Raw genomic sequence first — 23,078 nt, 5'->3', positions numbered from 1 at the left:
AGAAGGATATCGGTAGAAAAGGGATAACACAACATGAAATGAACAATGAATTATGAAATGTATGCAAACCTGGGAAAGTTCGTGAATATTCGTTTGAAACTCAACAAAAGCTTTTCTGTGTTAATTAAATCATTAAACTACAAAATTTTCATACTTTTTTTTCATAATTATTAATAAAATAAACTGAATTATGTTTTAGTCTACAGCTTATTAAGATTTTGATGATTTACTTTGAAACAAAAAAAAAGATACAAAAGATCAGTATACACTCAAAACCTCTCGGTAACAGTGTTTTGCTTTTAGAAGGCAAAACGATGTGTGCACAACAATACTGGCGAGTCAGAAACAATATACCCATTGGAGCTGAAATATTGTAAGGTTACGGTAAACATAATGCCGTAGGTGTTTGCTATAACTTGTGTGATTACAGAGAGACTCCACTGAAACACACAGGGGACTCAGCAACGAACAAAGACAAATAATCCAACAGTTCAGCTTGCTCAAACATGCAAAATAAACATGAAATTTCTTCTGTAATGCATTTTCCAGTTCACTGGATCGGTTTACGGAGTGTTTGAGTGCATGATCGACGATCGTATATTGAATACTTAAAAAAGAATAAAGGGCCTTTTATAAAATACGTAACGCAACATGGCGGGAATGAAGGGAGAATGCTAGCGAAGGCCAGGGAAGATGTTGAGCTACTTAAGTGTGATTTTTAATTAATGTTATTTATACAGAGTGTCCTTGTATTATGTGTTTATCGAGACGTATAAGCGTCACTATATGCACATTAATTCACAACGTTATAATTGTTGTTTTGTTTATCACACATCGTAAAGCAAGTGCGTTTGTTTACAATTTCAATAATGCCACTCTTGGAACCAAATGAGATGATCAGACGTAATTAATTTTTGAATCGCTGGAAACGTTCAAACTAACCCATGAGCAATCAATTAGTGGGGTAGTTTTTTAAGACCAATTTGTTAGAAATGGCATTATGCTGGGATCATTTCGAGTGACGTGTGTGCTACCAGTTGAATAACTGCAATTGCTCGGAAGCTGCTGAGTTAAGTTCGTCAATAAATGCCCTCAAAGTTTAATCGAATAAATAGAGTGTGTCGTTTAATTGCAAAATAAAAAAGGGCATATACTTTTAAAGTAACACAACTCCTGATTTATTTAAGTATGATGTTTGTATATCGCTATCATTACATCATATCGCGGCAACCAAGAATACTGTACGAATCGAGACATAATACGCAATATGGTGCAAATGCCCCCATGAGCATCATGACGAGGAGATTTAACGAACATGCAGAATTATCCGACTACCACCTAAGCGCGACAACATTTACAAACATATTAAGAAATTAGTACTAAAATAAGGTCTCGTTAAACCTTCGCGGTGGACGGGTAATTTTCAATAAACAACAATTAAATGTACTTAATAAAATGCTTTTCCAAATGCATTACTTAATAGAAAGAAAATTTTAAATAAAGATTGATACTGGAAGATTATCTTCAAAGTAACTGAAAACATGTTCAGTCGTTGAATAACAAATGAATAGGAGACAATACTTCACTTTGTATCCCTATGATTCAATTGATTTTAAATGGGAATTAATAGGTTATGAACTATAAAATTTTGAAACCAGTACACTATGGAGTAAAAACATATTATTTCTTTGTTACGTTTTATATGGATTATTATTTTAAAACCAGGGTCACATATTTAATCCATTGTTGATAATAGATCTGTAGCAGCACGTACATACACGCCATTGTGACGTAATTCGTCAGGTATTTTACGATCCTTGTTGTCGTGACCTAGTTTTCTCACATTATTTGTAATAAAAAAGCGCACATCGATAATCTGACTTATTTCAAAAGAATGTGTCGCTATGACCCACAGCTAGACTTCGGATAATCCGATAAGGAGGATGATATTACGAACAACGTCCATTGAAAATGAAAATAAAAATAGGGAAAGCTAGCATAGATACATAGACTCAATCTTACATGAGATTACTTCTGAGTTGTTTTACCGCTCATCTGGTTCAACCTGAATATCCGCAGGGAGCACCTTTTCAAGCTGTTAGTACTGTTCCGTAACAACCTCACGGTTGCTGTTGATGAGTATTCACACAAACTCGGGAAGATGAACACAACAAAGGACGCATCGGCTAGTCAGTGGTCTTTAACGTACCTTTAAGATACGTCCGTTTTTCATTCTTTGTATGTCTATATCAGAATGGACGGTTCCCGATCCTAAGGATTTTTTTATGCGGTGATTGAAGCGCACTGATAAAATGGACGGTTTGCACCCCATCATAAAAGTTACATTTTGTAGAGACGCCTCTTTGTGCAAAAGACCGCAAAGGCGTTCGACGCGCTACAGAATCAATCTCGAGTGAAGCGCAAACGACAACGAAGACGATGATTGAAGAGAAATATTGAAGGCACCGATGACAAAACCACGAGATCGGATGCCAATGATGTACGATCGATGCGCGAAGATAAGTTTGGGATGTCTGCCACCACCGACACAACACAACACGCTTTGCCAGGGCGGGATGATTCAGATCCTATCCTTAGCGCTTGCTTCGTTGTTTCTCTTCCCTTTCAACCGTTCGCCATCTTTCCCCGATACTCGGTTTCGATCGTATTGGGGCTTGCTTGTCGTAGATCTTTTCTGGTGATATTTATGCGCCTCGTGTGTCTCTATAGAATAATTTGTGTGCGGCTTTCGGGACGCTGGTCAAAGGGAGAGTGCCGCCGCACGGTGTAGAGAAATTAAGACACATTATGTCAGTGATACGGACATATCGAGCTCGTTTCATCGGCTCACCGCATACCAACAGCGGCCACTTCCATCGTATGCCATTGGCATACTTTGACACGATCGCCTACCGATCTGTGGATATCCATCGTAAGCTGCTGAACAAAATACGTCAAAAGCTGTTGTTCTGTTGCCAGCTAGCCGCTGCTATAGCAACAGTTTGAATAAATGTTCAAAGGATGAATTCATTCTTTTTAACACGGAATTCTAGTAATAGACATATTAGTATGTTGAAGGATCGATTCTGTTTTATTAAAAGTTAAATAACGTTGGTGTATAGAAGTTAAAACTAACCAACATATACAGTCTGTTTCCGAGATTCGTGGTTTATGCGTTCTCGAGGTATCCGGGTATGTTAAATATCACGACTTGGGAACAGATCACGATTGAAAATTGATATTTCTGGCTTTCAACCATTTTAAAATTTTAGCAAAAAATTATTTTATAATATAAAATTTTTTGAAGGAAAATGTACTGATTGGACACATTAACTGGTAAATTTAGAATACCGCGTATGTTCAAATATCGAAATAAAGCAGGAAATATCACGTTCAATTACACTGAAGCTGTAACACGGGGATAGACTGTACACAAATTATTTTATTCATCTGAAAGCATTAATCCGCAAATTAAAAATGCAGTCGTGATGGCTTACTAAGTATTAAGTTGTTACGTACTTACTATTAATAATAAGTTACATCCAGCTAGTTTTGTTTAATTTTGTTTCTTGTTTAACTACTTAACGATACATGTGTAAACATTTAAAATGGAAGCTGCTTTGATGCGGGCCGGTGTTTAATTTACAATCTCGACGTTGACATTGATTAAAATCCCCTTCTGGCTCATCCTGATCAAAAACAAAACGTTATTTAAAAAATGTATCTAAATTGTAAAAAAGTAAAAAAAAAACTTTATTTGAGTTGACGAAATAATTCAAACAACTTCATTTCATGAATTTTGTTTCATTAATATAATTATCTACACATGACATGTATTTTGAAAGCAAACCTACATATAATAAAAATGAGGTGACAACTCGTATTTCCATCTAAACAATTTTTTTTTTGTATCGACTTTATCCCAGCGCCGGTTTCATTCTTTTGTCAGTGTTACGATGATCAACTGCCATCACATTATCCTGCGTACAAAGCGCAGGAAACGTTTTTCAATTAGCGAACATCTTTACGCTTGCATCTGTGCGTACAGTTTACTCATGCTGCTAGCCTGCCTGTTTTGGGCAGGATGATACGCGTACCTGTACCACAATACTACATGTACTCACAACACATTGTCGTCCCCATCATTTTCATCATAATCATCAACATCAACTGCAACAATGCAATCACATCGCAGGGCGAGTCGGCGACAATCGCCTGACTGATGTCAAAAAATGATGCTAGGGGAGCGAGGTATATTTCTAATTAAAAGTAAACAAGCACTGATCTTCCGTATCGAGCGAAAATAAATAGAGAGTGGATGGAAGGATGACAAAAATAGGACGCCACGTCTTTTGCTAGAATCGCGAAAAGAAATCTCCTCTAAACCCATGTAGTGGGTAGGATTGAAAACGAAAACATATCTCACGATGTTACAGTGCAATCCGTAAATATAGGACTGAGCAAATGATTTTAAATCCATTTTGTTGTGTTTATTTAATGAGACATAAAGTTGAGAAAATGTACATTTTTATCCTAGACAATTCGATCACGAAAATAGTATGAAACTTCTGCACACCATATAATTTTATGCTCGGCACTGTAGTCCTTAATCACAACAGTGACATAGAACAAGTGGAAGAAGAACGAAAAAAAAAACCATTTCAAATCTAGACCACCTTTACGGCAGCTTTCGCTTTCAATCCATCGCAATCGCACCGCTGATTGTTGGCATTATTCTCGCCGGTATTCTATTGTTGTTGTGCACCCGCGTGATACAGTGCTGTGTGTGTGTGTGTTCCCTGTGTGCAGCGTACCCTTATCGAGACAATAGAAACACATGGGATGACAATTTCAATTTATGTTCCAGTCCGTTGACGTTACGGTGACGTTTTCTGGTGGGATAGTGTCTCGCTATGTGTTCGCCAAACATTGTCCCCTACCAGCCGCGGCCGGAAGTCGATCTCTAGAGTAAGGGGTGTACGGTGGTGGTGGAAGATTTCGAGTCAATTGAAATGATTTGACTTTTTCCTCGAGCTTAATCACAGGACACTCGATGAATCTGGGCAATTCATCGGGGTGTCCTGTGGGACTGGGCGCAATGGATGGAATGGGATACGCGAGCAAAAAACCATTACCATGTCAACAATGTGTGTGCTGCAACGTTAATCATCTACCACGGAATGGCCTACTTTAAGGCATCTTGTATTGTTTGGAACTTCTTCTTTAAATCAGTAAGGGCCATGAGTACGCTGCATTTGTTTTGCGCTTGCATTACAACAATGATTTAACTTGAACTGTTGAAACCAAAAACACAAATATAACGCTACAAAATGTACCGTTTTCTTCTGCCCTGGTATCCAAAAATGAGGGTCCTTTGTTTTAAGCAAAACAACCTGTACGCAGCCACTGGACCGCATGTTTTGCAGTTCCAGTCAGTGAGCATTTGTGCGCACCCATATGAACCTACATGTACATGGGAGAAATTAAAAGACCCGTTAAAACTGCTGTACGATGCTATTACGATATTAAGTCAGTCATTCTTCATATCGGATACTTATCGCTATAACTCAAACATTTTCAATTATTTATTTTGAAAAATAAATAACTTAATTTAAATAATCAAGTGAACTTAAAAACGATAAAAAATAGAAACACCAGACCAACACTTGTTTTTTTTTTTATTTTCGACTACACCTGCAACTTGTCTGCACAGTGACTGAAAATTGTCAAAAAAGGGTGAGCAAAACTTGCCCAGTCGTCGTGGCCCATTGGCGTTGCGTCACTTAACTGCTCTTGCCTGCTAAAATTAACTTCACTTTATGCTTCGGAGCGAACAAGTGCATACAGCCCGCGACTGCCAGTGTGGGCCAATATTCTTCATCCTCTCTCTTTTTTATTTTTTATTTAAGCAATTTTCCCCTTCCTCCCGGTAGGCGTTATGTTTTACTTTAATTCTCACACATTGGAAAGGGAATCTCTTTCCAAGCGTGTACCGCACGCGTATAATGAACTTCACCTACCCTGCGCACGACGAGGGAGAGCCGCAATGGGTATGCGGACACACGACTGTGACGTACCGCCGGCACGTTTCCTTCATTGTGAAGTCATTCGAGCGCTTCCCGTGAACCGTGGAACCGAGGCGTCATTGTCACGTGTATCAATCCGACGATCGATCGATCCCCGGGACTGGCTGTTTTACTGCTCGAAGGGAAAACGCCGCACCGACACGCCTGTACTGTATGCGCTGCAAGTGTACCGAGTGTATAAATATTGTTATTATTTTTGTCCACCCCTCTTCTTGGCACGCGGTCTACGGACGGGCCTTCACTATACCGGCTGATAAATGCGAGCAAATGTTTCTTCAAGGGAGTGTGCTAAAGTAACAAAACACAATCATCACAACAAGCGGCATTGATGATGGCGAGGAAGAGGAAGAGAAAAAAAACGCCACGCGACTACCTACTCGTAAAATCGGTACGGAACCTCCACCGCGTAATCGTTCCGAAGTGGTTGGCAAACCTTTGCGATTTGCGTAGGTCCTATAGGGCTCGGTCCGTCTGCGAAGCGAACTGTATGTGTCGCTAGAAGATGCTTTCTTTCTCCCCGAAAAAAGGAAGCTATCAAATGATTGCTCTATTTCGTAAAGTCATCATCGACCGTTGCGCATTTTGGCATTGTCCTGCCCCGTGTGTTTTCTTCCTGATGGGAGTTTCTTTCGCGCACGTGACCGAACTCGGTTAAATTAATATCAAAACAAATTACGCATACGGCACACGGTAGCTCCGAACCAATCTCCCTCCTCTTCTGTCTTACACGCACCATCCGGTTTCTCAGCAGGGATCCGTTTCGGTGTGAATGAGCGTGAGGAACGCACAGGAACGGAACGCTACTCTGGAGGCGTTTCGGTCTAAATGCAAAGAAGTTCCTGTTGCGGAGAGGCAATTTGTGCAGCGTGCGTATGCAGATCGGCAATCCAAACAGGACAGGAGAGTTGCAGCAGACCGTAGGCAGCTAATTGTTGCGCGATTGCCCCAATGGATGGTCGTTTTCCAATGATAGCTTTTATTAATGATAGACTTTTGACTCCCGACGTACGCACGGCCAGGCGCGCATTGTACGGCAGAGGAAATGGTTTCGGATGCTTAAGTGACTAATGATTTTTAGATGGATGCTGTGCTGTTGTTCTTCGCAGCGGTACCACCCAGCCACGGGACCATTGTCCGGTGCGTTATTGGGAATGTTAAATATGCATAGCTTAGAATAGATAAAATGACATTTTAGCCTTTATTTATAAAAATCTGTTTACAGACATAAGTATTGAGAAGTCAGTCATACGCTCAAATCCATTGCACAGTTATTCAAATACGACGAATCCTGTTTAATATAGTATTTGAACGAGACTATGACCATTAATCTTCGAGAGATTCCAAATCCATATCCAATTCATTATTTATTTCTAAAACACATGCTTTATTTATATTCAAATTTAAATTCGTAAACATAAATTTAAATTAAATCAATTTTTAGGCAAACGCACGAATTTTGTAATCCTACATTGTAGTAAATAGTTGGCCCACTTGTGTCAAATTACTAATTACTAGCGCAACAAATACGTTTTACCTGTTTAATTATATCATTGTAGTAAATCTTGTATCATTCACGTTTATATCGCCCATATCTTTGTTTGTGAATGTTTCCCCTTCTACCAGAAGCAAGAGTCGAAATAAGACTCGCCAATCTTTTAGCGTTCACATACCATAAATAAAAGTCGGATGCATATATCGTAATTTAAAAAAAAAGCATTTCGTAATAACGCGGGTTATTGTTTTACATAAACCACTATCTACCAAAGTTAGAACACTTTGGCTTTTGGAGCCTTTGAAAAATTAGCTTAAGAACACGAAAAAGATTTACTGAAGGTTTCTAGACTTCCCCTACTTGTGTTAAAAAGTGTGTTTGATACATATTTTGAAGCAGAATATGGACTGTGTGAACCAGGCTAATGCCAAAATACACAGCATTTCATTGCACCTGCCAAAAGATTACAATCAAAGATACGTGCCATCCAGCGACCAGTTCAGTTCAGTTCAGTTATCCGGCGCTAGAACCGCTTTGCGGTCTTGGCTTGCCTCAGGAGTGTCCGAAACCACTCACGGTTTCGCGTCTTCGTCTGCCAGTCCGTTATCCCGGTCTTAATGGCGGACGCCTCCACGCAAGCCAATAGCAGATGGAAAAAACAGCTCGAATAAGATTCACCGAACTCAGTTCGATTTTCCCTAGGTAGGGGGGTAAAGGTGTTTTTGATAGGAATTTTGAATCAGAAATCGTTCCGTGGAAACAAGCCTAAACAGTTCCATGTATTTTGCATCAAGCATGAGCGTAAGTACAATCAGCCGTACCGGCGAACTCGTTCGACGAGAAACATTCGTTGCTCATGAGTGGACAGGGTTGTACCACTAGGTTGGCCAGTACAAAATCTATACGGTTTTCTAATTTTTGATCTAGATGGCTATGAAATGAGTGAAAATGGGCGTCGCGGCGAACGTTCCCAGGAACGAACGAGTTCGCCGGTACGGCTGAATAAGTATCACACGATAAATTATTTGCAGTGGCGAATTTAACGGTACGCTGACTGAGCGGCCGCGGGGGGCCCGTCAATTTAGGGGCCCCGTGGATGGTAATTACAGCACATACAACAGTGTCTACAGTAGTCTCATCGAGAACTTCTGTGCCCAATTGGGGCCTCATGGACGAAGAGAGTCATACTTGGTGTTTGGTACTTGGTGTCTAAAAATGATCTAGATATTTTTTTTTATTATATCGTTTCATAGACTTAAAAAACGATCAAGTATAATTATTCGTTATTAGGCAGCGTGTTGGATGATCATCAGGAAGTTTGTGATCTAGGTGTTACACTCTACTCAAGTTTAAATTTCCGTTTACATATTGACAACACTGTTAACAAGGCATACAAGTTACTAGGTTTTATCTTTCGACAATTCCGATAATGTAGTTATGTCTTAAGTCTTATGTCGTTTTTTACTTGTCTTGTGTGCTGGTGGGCGATGTACTGCTCAGTATTTTGGTTCCCGAATTCCACTACGATGCTCAACACAATAGAGGCATACAACGGAAATATACAAAAACTTGCTTTATAATGGGACCAATTCATAGGACTTACAGCCATGCCAAGTTATCGCTTGCGTTGCCTTCTGCTTGGCCTATAAACGCAAGAAGACCGTTTTCAGGTTTGTTGCTAAAATATTCGTCTAAAAACAAATTAGATGTTGTTTCTTCGAGAAGAGCAACATCTACGAGCCTTCGAGACCTCTTCGCTCTCAAAACTTGCTTGTTGGTGGCCGTTAGTAGCTATGACAAGGCAATTCAATACATGGTCTTATCACTTTGATTATAATTTAACGACTAACACATTCAAAGAGAATTTTGTATTAATTTCCAATTTTAGCGACACCGAATTAAGGCAGATGTTAGAGAAATAAGTTAGGGATTAAGTGTTGAATACCTAAATAAATAAATGAAATTATTAATAAATAAATGAAATTATTAATAAATAAATGAAATTATTAATAAATAAATAAATAAATAAATAAATAAACTTTATGGGTAGTCGAAGGATCATAAGCTCCAGCCAGCAAATCATTACGGTGAGTTTGAAACAAAGCCAAATACAATATTCCCCTCCCTCGCTCGACACCAACAGGGGGCCTCAACTTCTTTTAGCGCTTAGAGCCCCCGATACCCTAAATCAGCCACTGATTATTTGCCGAAAATTTATTCACTTAATAGCATAGCATAAGAAAACAATAGAAATGACAACCTGATTTGCACCTTTCAAAACTTAAACTTTTTTCCTAAATACTTTTAAAATACAAAATAATCCAAAACGCTTCGCATTCACCACCTCTAAAGCAAAACCGTCACTAATCACACCATTTCTTGTTTACCTAAGAACAACCGTGCTCTGATATTGACTATTGGAACTACATTGAGCGTTTCTACCACCGGATTCCAGCCTGTTTCCCATCAGTGCATGAATCATCTTTTAGCATTTTAAAATACATTTCTTACCGATTGTAAAACCAATCAGTTAAAACCTTCGTCACTTCTACCAATCACCACTTTTATTTGACTCTATCACTGCCAACGCCGCTTAATAGATGTGTTAATGTGATTCCTTTCCGCCCGGCCTGCGCTGTTCTACGGCCTACGCCATTGAACTATCATCCTACGCACCCGAAAATTGCCCATTTCCATTAGAGTTCACACAGAACCTCGGTCACACGTTTGAAAACAAGGAACAAAACCAAATAAAAAGCGACTAGAAAGAATAACACCGCGACCCATTTCCGCTACTACCCCGTTTCCTCTTTTTTCCGGGCGGCCGTCGTCAACCTTGATCAGCAGCACCGTGAAAAGCGGTAGTAAAATTATCACCCAAAAAGTAAACGCATATGATGGAGATCGAAACAGTCATACAGAATGTGAAATGCGATGAAAAAGAGGCAGCGGTAGGTGAAAATCAGAAACATAATGAAGAAATAAGTCAACAAACACAGCGACCCGCCTAATGGATGGATGTGTCGTGCAATTCGGTAGCCACAAATGGCGGTAGACACTGCCAAAAGGGATGAATTGCAGGACCAGCGGGCCCGGTCGTGATGCCCGGGAAAGGGGCAACGCTGGGCCAACAGTTAAGAAAAGATGAAAAAGGGAACAACTTAATGAGAAGTGGAAAAACCATCTCAAATAATACCCATGAAAGCACTCTATTTTATAGCACATTCAGCAATTCTACCGTAGCCGAATGCAGTTCCCCAGTTCCACGTTCCACGGGAACACGAGTAGCGCGCGAGCGATATTTGGTTTGTATTTATATAGCCATTGTTTGAGTAAGGTCTTTATGAAAAAAGATATTTAAACACTAGTTTTAAGTTTGAAACATCAGCTGTTGACTGTACCAAAATATTCTCTAAAAAATGGATGCTGTTCTTGGAAGTTAGCATGTTAATATTTGTGCATATAGTACATTTTTCAAACTAGTTGAAATAATCTACAATCTTACGCTGAAATTGTGCATAGTTGTAACATATCTGTATACCAGTGTGTTCTACACATGGTAACAATTACATAAAGCCAGGATATAAAGCAGCAACTCAAATCAAGCACCCTTGAAACAATGCCATCCATTATAAGAGAATACCAATTGTTCGGTTCGTCGCTTGGGATGGCATTTGGGACTCTCGTGGCCGATCTGATTTGTCAGCTGCTGTAACTGCAACCAGAGGGAAATCGTCACAATTTCCCTGGCAAAAAGGCATTACTCAGTCTCAGTCAAACCCCCGGCAAACAAAGATTGTTAGCGAAGAAGCTGTTAATGGCCACACTTCGAGCCCCGCCAGGCTTTCGAAAGCAATCGCTCTTTCAACTGCTAACCGAAACAACCAAACCTATCGTCACGAAATGCATTAGACGGCACAACAAAGAACAGAGCAGGAAAGTGGAGTTTATGAAGATCGTAAATCAAACCACCATCATTGAACTTGCTGCAACGGAGAACACGAGCCTGTTGATACATCATTGGATGAAGAAATACAAACGACAATGGAGCCAATGGAGCCACGTGCAATTGATGTCTTAGGCCAAGGGTCGTAAAGGAAGCAATTGTTCTGTACCAAAAAACGTCATTTTATTTTAAAATATTGTTCAACCAGCGAAAACGGTCTACGATCAATAAAGTTTTAAGTGCAATAGAATAAAATTGACCTTTAACCTAAGCTGCAGGACCATTTTTTAAGGACAAACTTTGGAGAAAAAAACTATTTCAAATTCAAACTATTTCTTTATGATATTAAAGTTTACATAGTGCCGACTATTCCAGTTGCTAGTAAGACGTAACAACTACTGTTAAAATTTAATCAATTTTGAACAGACTGCTCGAGCTTATTCTAACGCGATTAAGCGTTGAGAATTACGCGGTTCTCGACTAATAAGAATTGAAACAGATACGATTTTCCATATTGGACACCTTTTAGAGCAAATTGTTCCATTTTGACTCAAGGTACGGCCCATGGGCTAAGTGTGGCCTGCAAGCTAAATCTAGTTGATGCGCCTAGACTCTCTTTATTGGGATATTTTTGGATCAAAAGCAATACAACGATAATCATTGCAGAGCAATTTTATCGTAAACAATTGTTTTAACATTTTTCTATGGGTTTTTCTGCCATGATGTCAAGATCAATAAGTTGCATTAGTAATTTATCTGGTCAATGTCCTGAGTAATTGCTTGCATCTAGTTAAGTACATCTATTATGGAATAAATTGATGTAAGTTGAAATTGAAACCAATCGAAATATTTTTTTTTACTATAAATTAATTGTTTAGGTGAACAATTAAGTGACTCTGTCGTTCCAACGTGTCAATATAATGACTGATTTCAACTGTTTAGTTTTTTTTAACATTTCTGCACAGTTTTGATCCTTATTGAGGATATACTGATTTATTACTGAGTATTCATGATACTATTGTGAATGAATATTTTGAAGAATTGTTCTTACATAATGAAAAGCTCACGAAATCAGCACATTAATGTTAATTTTTTTTTCTTTGGCACAACAACCGTCGTCGGTCAAGGCCTGCCTTCGTGCCCACTAGTGAAGTGAGCTTGGCTTTCAGTGACTTATTGTTACCATAGCAGGATAGCCTGTCCTACGCATGGGGGCACGGTCTATTCGGGGCTCGAACCCATGACGGGCATGTGTTAAGTTAAGACCACCAAACCGTCCCTATGTTGTTTACTAGTAAAAAAAAAACAAAAAATATTGCGTAACTCAAAAATTTACTGCAGAAAGATCCGTATCCTTTGGGACAATAAAATGTATGATCACATCCGTGACATGAAAGTCTTTCGAAAAAGAAATTATGAAGCATTATTTGATGAGCCTTCATACCTGGGATATATTTGAGTTTAATTAAACGTTTAATAATTGCATCAATTGCATAATCATAAAAATCACCTTTCTTATGAAAAACAATATTTTTTATAACTTTTGTTTTAACATGAGTAATGCGACATAAGCTAAAGGGTTTTTTCTCACTCTTTTTTAATTATTTAAATATCTCATCTCTTATATAAATAAGTTTACATGCCACTGAATGATTGATGCACTACTTTTTTCCTGCTCGATTTAAACATTTCGATAGAGTATAATGTGAACACAAGCATCGATACACATAGCGCGCCTTTACGTATCGAGCTGCGTATGGAGAGTGTAAAATAAATTCCTTTCAAAGAATGTCCCTGCGCGGTGACGATGGTTGTTTTTTTTTACTTCAATTTATGTACCAAGCGGCACATTTAAAAGTAGACACTTGTGTGTGCTGCCTGCCAACCGCAGCCCAGCCCAACCGCCGGGTTTTCAGTTCCTATTTGCATCTGCCCCATACTTTACGCTGTGTCAGACTTGTGTTTGTGATCCTAGAGTGAAAGGAGCAACAAAAAAACTTGAAGCTGTCGCAGTGAAGAAAATCACTTTTCAGTAGTTAAACATTCAACACTCACAACAACCATTTTCTACAGCATTCTCCTTCGGCGCTAAAGAACGGCACCGACAACAGGCATGGTGTGAGAATGTAAAAAAAGTAAACACGGATTTTTTTTGTGGTTTCGAATCGCGCTCGGCTATCCATTTAACAGTGTAGTATCGTATTGATTTATTCGGTGGGCTGGAATATATTGCGGTTACGGTGGTATTCTTTTGTCGGCTTTTTGAAGCTTCAAGTTCAAAAAGAGCACATAACAATATGGCAGGGTGGCGCTAATGTGGCTCCCTGCTACATTTTGTTTATTTTATCTTTTCTATGCATGTGTTGTTGCACTTAAAAATACATTTCGATGCAGTTCCACGCATAAGCATCCCATTGATTGATGCGTTAATAAGAATGTGAAAACAGAAGCAAAACTGACAGCATAAATTTAGCAAACGACATTGCATTACGTTTTTCTCACTGTTATTAAGTGAAATATGACAAAATTGTAATCTTGATATGACAATAATAAAAAAAACAGAAATAAATTAATTAGGCTCACTTTCTCCTTAAATTCGATTGAATTAACAAGTCAGTTGATTGCAACATGCTTACAGTAATACTCATTTGCTCTATTACATTAGTACATTATCACAATCTGTGGCGGATCATGAGTCCAAGGAGGCCTCCGGTGGTAATATTTGACGGAACTCTACTAAATCATTTAAAGTAGGGGAAGGTAGGTAAAGACGGACACTGCGGGTAAGATGGACACTTTTCATAAATGCATGAAAAAGCTAATTTTCGAAAAAACAACAATGCAGCATCCTAAATTATAGTTAAACAACACATTTGAAAACATTTTTGGCATAATATATGCAAAATTGTTTAAATCCACGAAAAAAATAAATTTTCAATCGTGTGCACCGTTGTGGATCTAATTTGACTACTGCAGATCTTAAGCTCTACAACTTGTATTGTTTATATTTCCGCAAGTTTTATTTCATGAATGAGTTGTCGTGATCATTAATGAAAAAACTGGCGAAAAAATGAGCAATGAAAGCCATACAAAATATTGTTTTCTGGTGGTTTAAACATCCTGACACCAAAGCGGGAAAGACGGACACTTTGTTGAACGGAAAGCTGGACACCGAATTTATTGATTTATTTTACTTCTTATATCAATTGGCGATGAATAGATTTCATTAAATACCTTAAATAAGAGTATTCCGAAGCTATAAACCAATCAGCAACTAGGGAAAGTATTGAAATAAGTGAGAAATTAAACTCCGGTCAAAATAGTAGCCATTCGTTATGCTATTACTCGCTCGACGCTGATGAGGCGCTTCATGAAATCCAATATCTTGTCACGACTTGGACAGTTTAAGCAAAAAAAAAATGAGGCATCGTTCAGGAAGAGGTGAGAAATTCTATGGGATTACAAGTATCAAATGTTGAATTTTGACATGGTGGAAAAAAGCTTAAACTATTAACAAGTCCCTCAAAAAATACTGAAGTCGTAGACTTTTCGCGGAGTAATTTCCTAAAAGGAAGCTCTAGACCGTTGTTTTGTAAGCTGGAGCAACGTCAGCAGTAAGTGTGCGATATTTCAATAATGCTTTAGATGCTGCATTCTACGCTATATTGCAAGCGCCGCTTACAATTTCTAAATTCATGGCTGAATGAATTTCAAAATTCATGGCTAATTGAACCGTCGTTACAATTAGCCTAGAATTGGGTTTTGTACGTACTATGATATGGAAAGCAATCGGATATGTTAAAATACTATAAACCTCTTCAATTTCTATCGTTTTTTTATAGGTGTCGATCTTATTTCAAACACATTTCAAACATTTCAAAACTGCATGAAAAAATCATGTTTTTCATTCATGAAAAAAACGGACCATTGGTGGAAACTTAAAAGTTTTAACACATTTTCTTATAAAACATGAGTGAAGGAATGCACATTTTCATGGTCGTTGCACTTATATATCTCTAGATTTTTACCATTTCCCTTAGCGTGTCCGTCTTTACCTACCTTCCCCTACGTGAGTTTGCAATGCATTAAAATATGTTCCAATATTTTTGCGTAATTGCGATACGTTTAAATTTTTGTTTTATTTTTATCATGGAGTGGAGTTTCTATACCTTATGTAAGTATTTTTTTTATTTCAAATGATTTATTAATTGTAACCTATTTTCAGGGGCAAGCTAGGCTGTTGTAGAATGTACAAATATAATTGAAACTTTAATTCTACAAAACTCAAACAAATGAAACAGTTATCTACACTAAATTTGTTTGTTTGTAAGGTTTGTCTAAAAAGATGTTAATTTTAATCGAATCTGAAAGGATTGAATCATACCACTTCATACCACATACCGTTTTTAGTCAAAATTTAACCTTTGCTTTCAATGAGTAAGCTTTATCCTTTGTCTTTATCTCAAAAACTACTGTTGTACTACTCATAACAGTCTTCGTTAGCCCAGATAAAAAATAATTCTAGATCGAAAGCCTTGAATAAACCAAGAAGGTTCACCGTTCGGGTGTTTGCTTTATATGATGTTCCAAAAACTTACGAAACTATTCATCAAATAGTTCCAAAAAGATCTATTTTTCTAGAATTATATTACCAATGAAAGCAAAACAGGTGTCATTCGTACAATCCAACCTGTCCAGACAAAACAGACTACGGTTTACGAGGTAAACATACATTTGTCCGACATGTGTCTGTAACTCAATAATATTCCTGCATCCAAAAATGTTGGAATCCTATAAAAACTACTTGAGAATGAATTGAAGGATGGATGTGAGGATGAATTGCAGCAACATTTGTTCAATTGCAACATTTCCAAATGTTTCTATTTATTGCAAAAATGTTCACGTAGCTCATAATAAAAATATTTTAAAATTAAGTTAAAATCATGTTATATCCTTTGTGGTATGCAGACTAGCCCGAACATGTTTCTGCAACAAATACACGTGAAACAAATCGATTTTTTACTCTTGCAACAAAAATGTTCCCACAACAAGAGTTCAAAATGTTCATCTTAAAGAATCAATTCATCTTAAAGTGTCTACATCCTAAACATGATTCGCGTTATATATTCTAAAAAAGATATAACTATCGTGATATTTTTCTTTTTACCGTCATACCGGCCCATTGAAGCAGGCAGCCGGATAGTCAGCCCTTGCTATGGGAGATAGTCTATACGAGACTTGAACAAACGACGCGCAAGTTGATAAGTCGTGCGAGTTAACGACCGTACCACGGGACCGCAAAAGTGACATAAACAACAAAATTATTTTGGTACAAACACTCCCAGACGATAAAAATGCAATAAGCTGGTATCTACCAAACCAGCCATGCGAAATATGACGTTGTTTACTAATGCACTTTTCATTGCACTGCAAATGATCACTTTAATGTTCCCTCCATGTCTCTACCTATCGAAGAGACGATAAATAAGCACCACGCAACAGTTGGCAACAAATTGAGCCATCAAATTGCAGCGCCTGATGAATTGCTCTAATGAAAAAGCATTTTTTTTTAAATAACAAACATGCACTGGATGTTCAGCGGTAGAGAGAGAGAGTAGAGTGTGAAAAAATTAATTGCAATTTTATCCCACTGCTATACAGCCTAGTGCCGTAGTAAAACACAGCGATAGCGTGCGATCATAACGAGACTTAAGTTGATTGTAAATCATATCTTGATAAGTTCAACCCCAGGCACCAAGATAGGGCTAACAGAGCAAAGGAAAAGCAGCTACCGAAACTGACAGAAAAAAGTGTGATTCTGTCCATCATTTTTTACGTGCGGATCTTCGTTGCACGCGATAAGTTATCACAAACTTCCGCAGAATTGTGAGCGTAAAGAGGAACGTAGTTGGGCATGGATGCGATAATTAACCTTACCTATTACAACCCCCCACAGCGATGGCTGTGCTACACATCCTAAAATGTGGTTGGGCTGAAACTAACACAAACTGGCAACCGCATACAACACCACTCAATTGAAATCAATACGCCAAGCGCACACGAAGAAATAAGATCACATTTCCGCTTCCAAACTCGTACCGCAAGGACCACCGGCGCGGAAAACCTTTCTACTATATGATCCACGTGGAAAATGTCAAATGCACAATGCGTTATGTCAATATGGAAGGTTTGAATGGAAAAATAACACTTCAAAACCTCCATAGCGACGGCTAAGCATGATGGCAACTGGCGATGTGTCCCCGGTTGCTAGGCCCTACTGATGCTTCCGATCTTATTTTGATGGATTTCCCAACCAAACCGTTACTACACTGCATGTCAATGTTTTAGGTGCAATGGTTATTAGTTCTTTCATTTTCACTACCTAGCCTGGTCCTGGGCCTTCCTGGGCCTTTTCCACCTCAATTGGGTTAATACCGGTAACGTAAGCCATACATCCTTCTTTTTGGTTTGGTCTGCAACTTTAAACCGTTTATCTGAAAATGATGCTATTCGTATATTTGGATGCCATTATTCCTCGCTATTTTACATTAATGTTAGCTTCACAACAACCAGCAGATGAATTTAAGAGCACACTGGCCCATAACACAAAAAGGATTTTTCAGCAAAGGCACATTAGCTTGTATTCCCTCAGGAGCAGTGCGCCCCTGAACATCCTTTATCGTACTACACTGTACCATTTACCCAACCCTGTATTGTAGTGCGATCTATCCGCGGTACTGTAACACGGTAGGGAAGAAAATATGATATTTTTAGCAAATATCAAAACAAACAAAAACTTCCGTTAACAGCCAGAGTTTGCTCAGCATGTCTTACACCCGGCTGCTGCTGCTGCTGCTACTATCCGAAATCATTCGGCTAGCAAAGCAACAGAACACAGAGGCAAAAGGGGTTGACATTTGATATCCTCGGTACGGTACACTTGGGTGCGGTTTTGAGAAAATATGGTCTTGCTTGTCTACTCGAGCTGTCCTGGTGCCTTTTCGAATAGTATCTCTACATTCAAGCTACCATTAATGTGTGGCATACTTCGTATACAACATCAATACGAACCCTGTTTGTGTGGTTGAGTTCTACTCGTAGGATGAAATGAATTTATATATTAAAACCATATACTTACAAAACAATTTGTTTAATTTTAATAAAATGTTTTCCAAAAAGTGCTGTTAATGGAAATATACGACATGTGGCAAATATCGTGACCAGTTCGCAAGCTAAGATTTAAATGTCATGATGCCATTCGATAGATAATCTTTCTGAGCATCAATTTAGTTTTTAAAGTGGAAGACTATCGTAATTTTTCTTCATGTTCTGGCCAAAATGTAAAAATACACACCTTTATTCGAACAAACCAATAAAGGTCAATATAACCATTTACAACATTGAAGCAATTTCATTTTTTTCTGCTTCTTTTTATTTGGCACTTAGTCTGTATAGGCCTGCCCAAGCTACTAACGAGCTTGGTTGTTTGTGTTTTGCTTATGTACTCATAGCAGGATAGTCAGGGGGCATAAAGATTGAACCCATAACGGGCATGTTGCAAGGATTAGTCGACTATACTACAGGACCGATCCACACTGTTTGGTTGGCGACAAAACATCTACTTTTATTTTATTTTTATTTTTTTTATAAATTTCAACTACTAACTCTAGCTTGACGCCCGACAGTTTGAAAGAAGATTAAGAGTGTCTGCAGCATTAGAACCAATCAAAATAACAAATGCTTCAACCATTAACTTCACAACAGCTAGCAAAAGAAACTAAATCAACTCAAAAATCTAAAAAAAATTAAAATGATATCCAAACTTCGTCACCCGCTTGGAAAGTCGCCCAGTTTGAAGGTCTTTACCAACTGTTCTTATTATTTTTGCATACCACACGAGTCGAAACGGTCGACCGCCACCGGCTTCCTGTGGTGCAGAGTGCTTATTACATATGTGTACTGTTCCTGCTTCTATTCACTCCTGAAAGCCAAATGCTTCTTCTGTACACAATGATACAAACGCAACTGTAAAGAATGCTTTTAGTTTTAATTATATATTATTTGAATCCGCCTCCACAGCAATACCAGCCCGAAGCAAATGCACATTACGCCATCTTTCTCTAGCGCGGATCAATTTTCTATTAGCTTTTGGCTTTTGCTTTCCGTACAATTTAGATCGACCTCTCTATCATTGGACACACACAATGTGCGGGTATATTTGCCGACTCGTTCGTCATACTAGTGCCTAGATGTGAAACATGCTGCATCATCTCGTCACCCTCTCTCTATCAACGGTCCCGGTAAGCGGGTTCTCGTCCATAACCCATGGCAACGGGAGATTGTTCTACTCCGTTGTTGGCAAGATGTGGAGAGAAAAAGTATCAAATCAGACTTGAAGCTTCACTTTTATATGCGTTTTTTTTTCATAAACGCTTCTGCCTGCCTCCCTGTCGAAAGAACAACGGCACTAGAATGATAGGACCGGCAAACATCGACCGATTGGATCGACCATCTATAAATAGTTGAAAATTGGTATTAATTTTTGAAAATGGACCTTAAAAGCTTTTACTGCCGAAGAGAATTTTCTTCTTCCACCGCTTCACCTTCTCCGGCGCACTGCGTAAGGCAAGTATTCCTTTCTCTCCTAGGAAAAGCCAAGACGGCGACCATCATCATCATCATCATCTGTGTCATGTTCTGGGTAGGGTTGGTACAGTAATGTTTTCTTATTTGATACCAAACATCAAAGCTATCATTTGCTTTTTCTTGTGTCTTGAGCCGACAGACTCAAGCGTTGCTTTGTTACCGTACACCCAAACACACAAACAGCATCCTTCTGGCCAATATCCCTTCCTGCCTGCCTAATAAGGGTTTAATAAGCCAATGAATTGGCGAAAGTTACACAACACCGGGATGCCTGCCCCCATTGAATGTGTAGTGAAACTTAAAATGTGTACTGGTTGCATAGCACGTGTAATTATTTCTTTCATATATATCCAAACATCCAAAAACAAAATCCCTCTCTTCCGCCCGTCTTACATGAGAGTAAATAAACGGTAGGCCAATTTTCTTGCGGCATTTCTTTGTTTTCTTTTAAAAAAAATCACTGCCATTGCCATTGGCATCAAAGTAGCCGATAAAAAGGGATGGATTCTGTACACTGTACAAAGCTTGGTAAGACGCATGGAATTTTTTGGAGTCTACCCATTACTGCCGGATCATGCCAGCCAGAGCCGCGCGCGACCTTTCAACAATGCCGGGACGAATCATTGCCCGGTCTAATGCATTAAAACTAATGAAATTAAATCGAAGCCAATCAAATGGTTCTCCCTTCTTCAAACTGGCATTTGGTTAATATTTTCAACTCGAGCGCAAGATATGGCTGGAAACGCACGTACAAAAAACACGTTCGCGCTAATGGCGAGCGAATGAAAATCACAACAATGCCAGCACCGCTACTCTAATGCGATAGAAGATACTGGCATATGTTTCTAAAAAACACACACACACACATTTTAAACAATTCAACAAACCAGCACATAGATTAACGTTGCTGATACCATACGAATAGTGTTTCTCTTCTATTCCGCCTCAATCACTCGTCTAGCACCAGATTCTAGCGGATTGTTTCTTTACCCATTTCGCTGATGATACGTTGGACGTTCGATTGAAGCTTTCGCATCACATCAATAGGAACTTCAGTCACAGTCTTGCATATCATCATATTTAAAACGTTCAGCTTGGAAAACTGTCGGCATACACGGGTGTTAAAGCATAACATTATTCAATTACAACAGAGGGAGACATCATACCCTAACTGTTGGAAGCCGTCATCTAACGTTCCCAACCCCCGCCATAATGAGTCGAATGTATTGTTCTGTCATTGAAAGACAGATCCAGCTTATTTTACCAATAACATGGTTTGTTAGAGTTATTAAAAGCAAAACGTGGATTAAAGTATGAAACGAATGTTTAATGCTTTTCGTGGTTTTTGGTGGATAGTCAGCACTCTAACGGTCGCTTTAGACCTTGCGTGAAAGTGAACGTGAAATTTTGTTGTTTTTTTGTGCTATATTTCATTGAATATTTATCAGAATGTGGATTATCGTAAACCAAAAGAGAGGATATTCAATTTCCCAACTATTTAGATTTTTAAACATATTGAAATAGTGAATTAAATAGTGATGTTTTGTACTTTATTCCATTCCTCGCTGACCATGATTATTTCACCGGACAATCGCAAGGATATGCATTTAATTTATTCAATTCAATTCAATTCAAGTTCAATTTCACTAGGACTCTAATGCGGACCTAAGGAGTGTCAACGAAGACAGCTGAGATGTGCATTGATCTACACTAAATCCTTCCACTCTCTAATATTTGATACAATATTCAAGCATAACTTAGCCCCAAATTCTACCCTCCTGCATGCTGACACTGCATATAACCATCATAAAACTTTGTAATCATGCGCCAATGCGACCGATCTTTAAACCAATAAATCATCGCACTGGACGATGTAATACTTCTAAATGAATGTTAAGTTGTAACTAGCACCAGCAAGTGTACACAATCGATAATAACTTTCAAAAAATAAGCAGCACCCTGTTAACAGCACTCAACAGACCGTACACATTCCTTTCAAGCCCGTTGACACTAATAGGAATGAATGTTCCTTTTGATTCAATTACTGTTTTCCATCGTTTAGCCCGGCTGTACCGATTACTCGACACATTAGCGATTCTCGTCCGTACCGAAATGGAAACGTTTGGGTGAGAAGTCTGGTACCAAATTCTGCTTCACGCCAACAAGATTCCGAATAAAGTTTTTACTCCTTACAGCCAACGATTGGTAACGATCACTCTTCCCCTATATTCATAAATGCACAATTCATACAATATATTTATAATCACACTACGATATAACGCAAACTTACGGTATTACAGCTGTTCAACATTTCATGTGCCTGTTTTTCCACGGCTTTGGTGTTTCCTGTGCATATTGCAACGATCCGCCTCATGCAAGCGAACATAAACAAAACAGGATTATAATCTAATCACTCTCATTATCGAATTAGACGAACAACTGCGAAAAGTGCAACATGAAGCGTGAGGCATTGCAAAAGGGAAAGCATAAAAAAATACCATTGTCCTTACACCCTCTCCGCACAGTAAACAAAGTAATCGACCGATAGTGGCATGCTGCGGCGCACGGAAGCTGCCTGCAACACATGCTTGCTGAGGCAGGCATTCGTATCCCTCCCTGTTCAAATAACAACGCACTTACCAGGACTGACTTCACTAGAACGCGTCTGCTGAGTCTCAGACACGGAAGGGGATGTGTAACGTGTAAAGCAGATTAGATGAATTTCATTATCGAGATTTTCGGGAGTAGTTGCCGAACGCAGGGGACACAAGCGTTGTTCGTGATGGTGCAAATCCATCCACTTGTCGGGGTTTGAGCTGCTAAACACAGTCCAGGGCAAAGGTTTGCCACCTTCTAGCACATTTTCTATGTCTTGCATTGCACACAGAACAGAAGAATGCTTTTCAAT

General features: G+C 38.7%; 1 protein-coding gene across 1 annotated transcript in view; it reads right to left on the bottom strand.

Moving 5' to 3' along the window:
- The window catches only part of LOC120955427 (60S ribosomal protein L24), a 245,605-nt gene that overhangs the window by 63,012 nt on the left and 159,515 nt on the right, over positions 1–23,078 (bottom strand). The window lies entirely within an intron of this gene.

Source organism: Anopheles coluzzii, chromosome 3 (genome assembly GCF_943734685.1).
Source record: "Anopheles coluzzii chromosome 3, AcolN3, whole genome shotgun sequence".
In the NCBI taxonomy this organism is placed as follows: domain Eukaryota; kingdom Metazoa; phylum Arthropoda; class Insecta; order Diptera; family Culicidae; genus Anopheles; species Anopheles coluzzii.
Note: the sequence above shows the minus strand (reverse complement) of the source record. Positions and strands in the feature narration are given on the sequence as shown.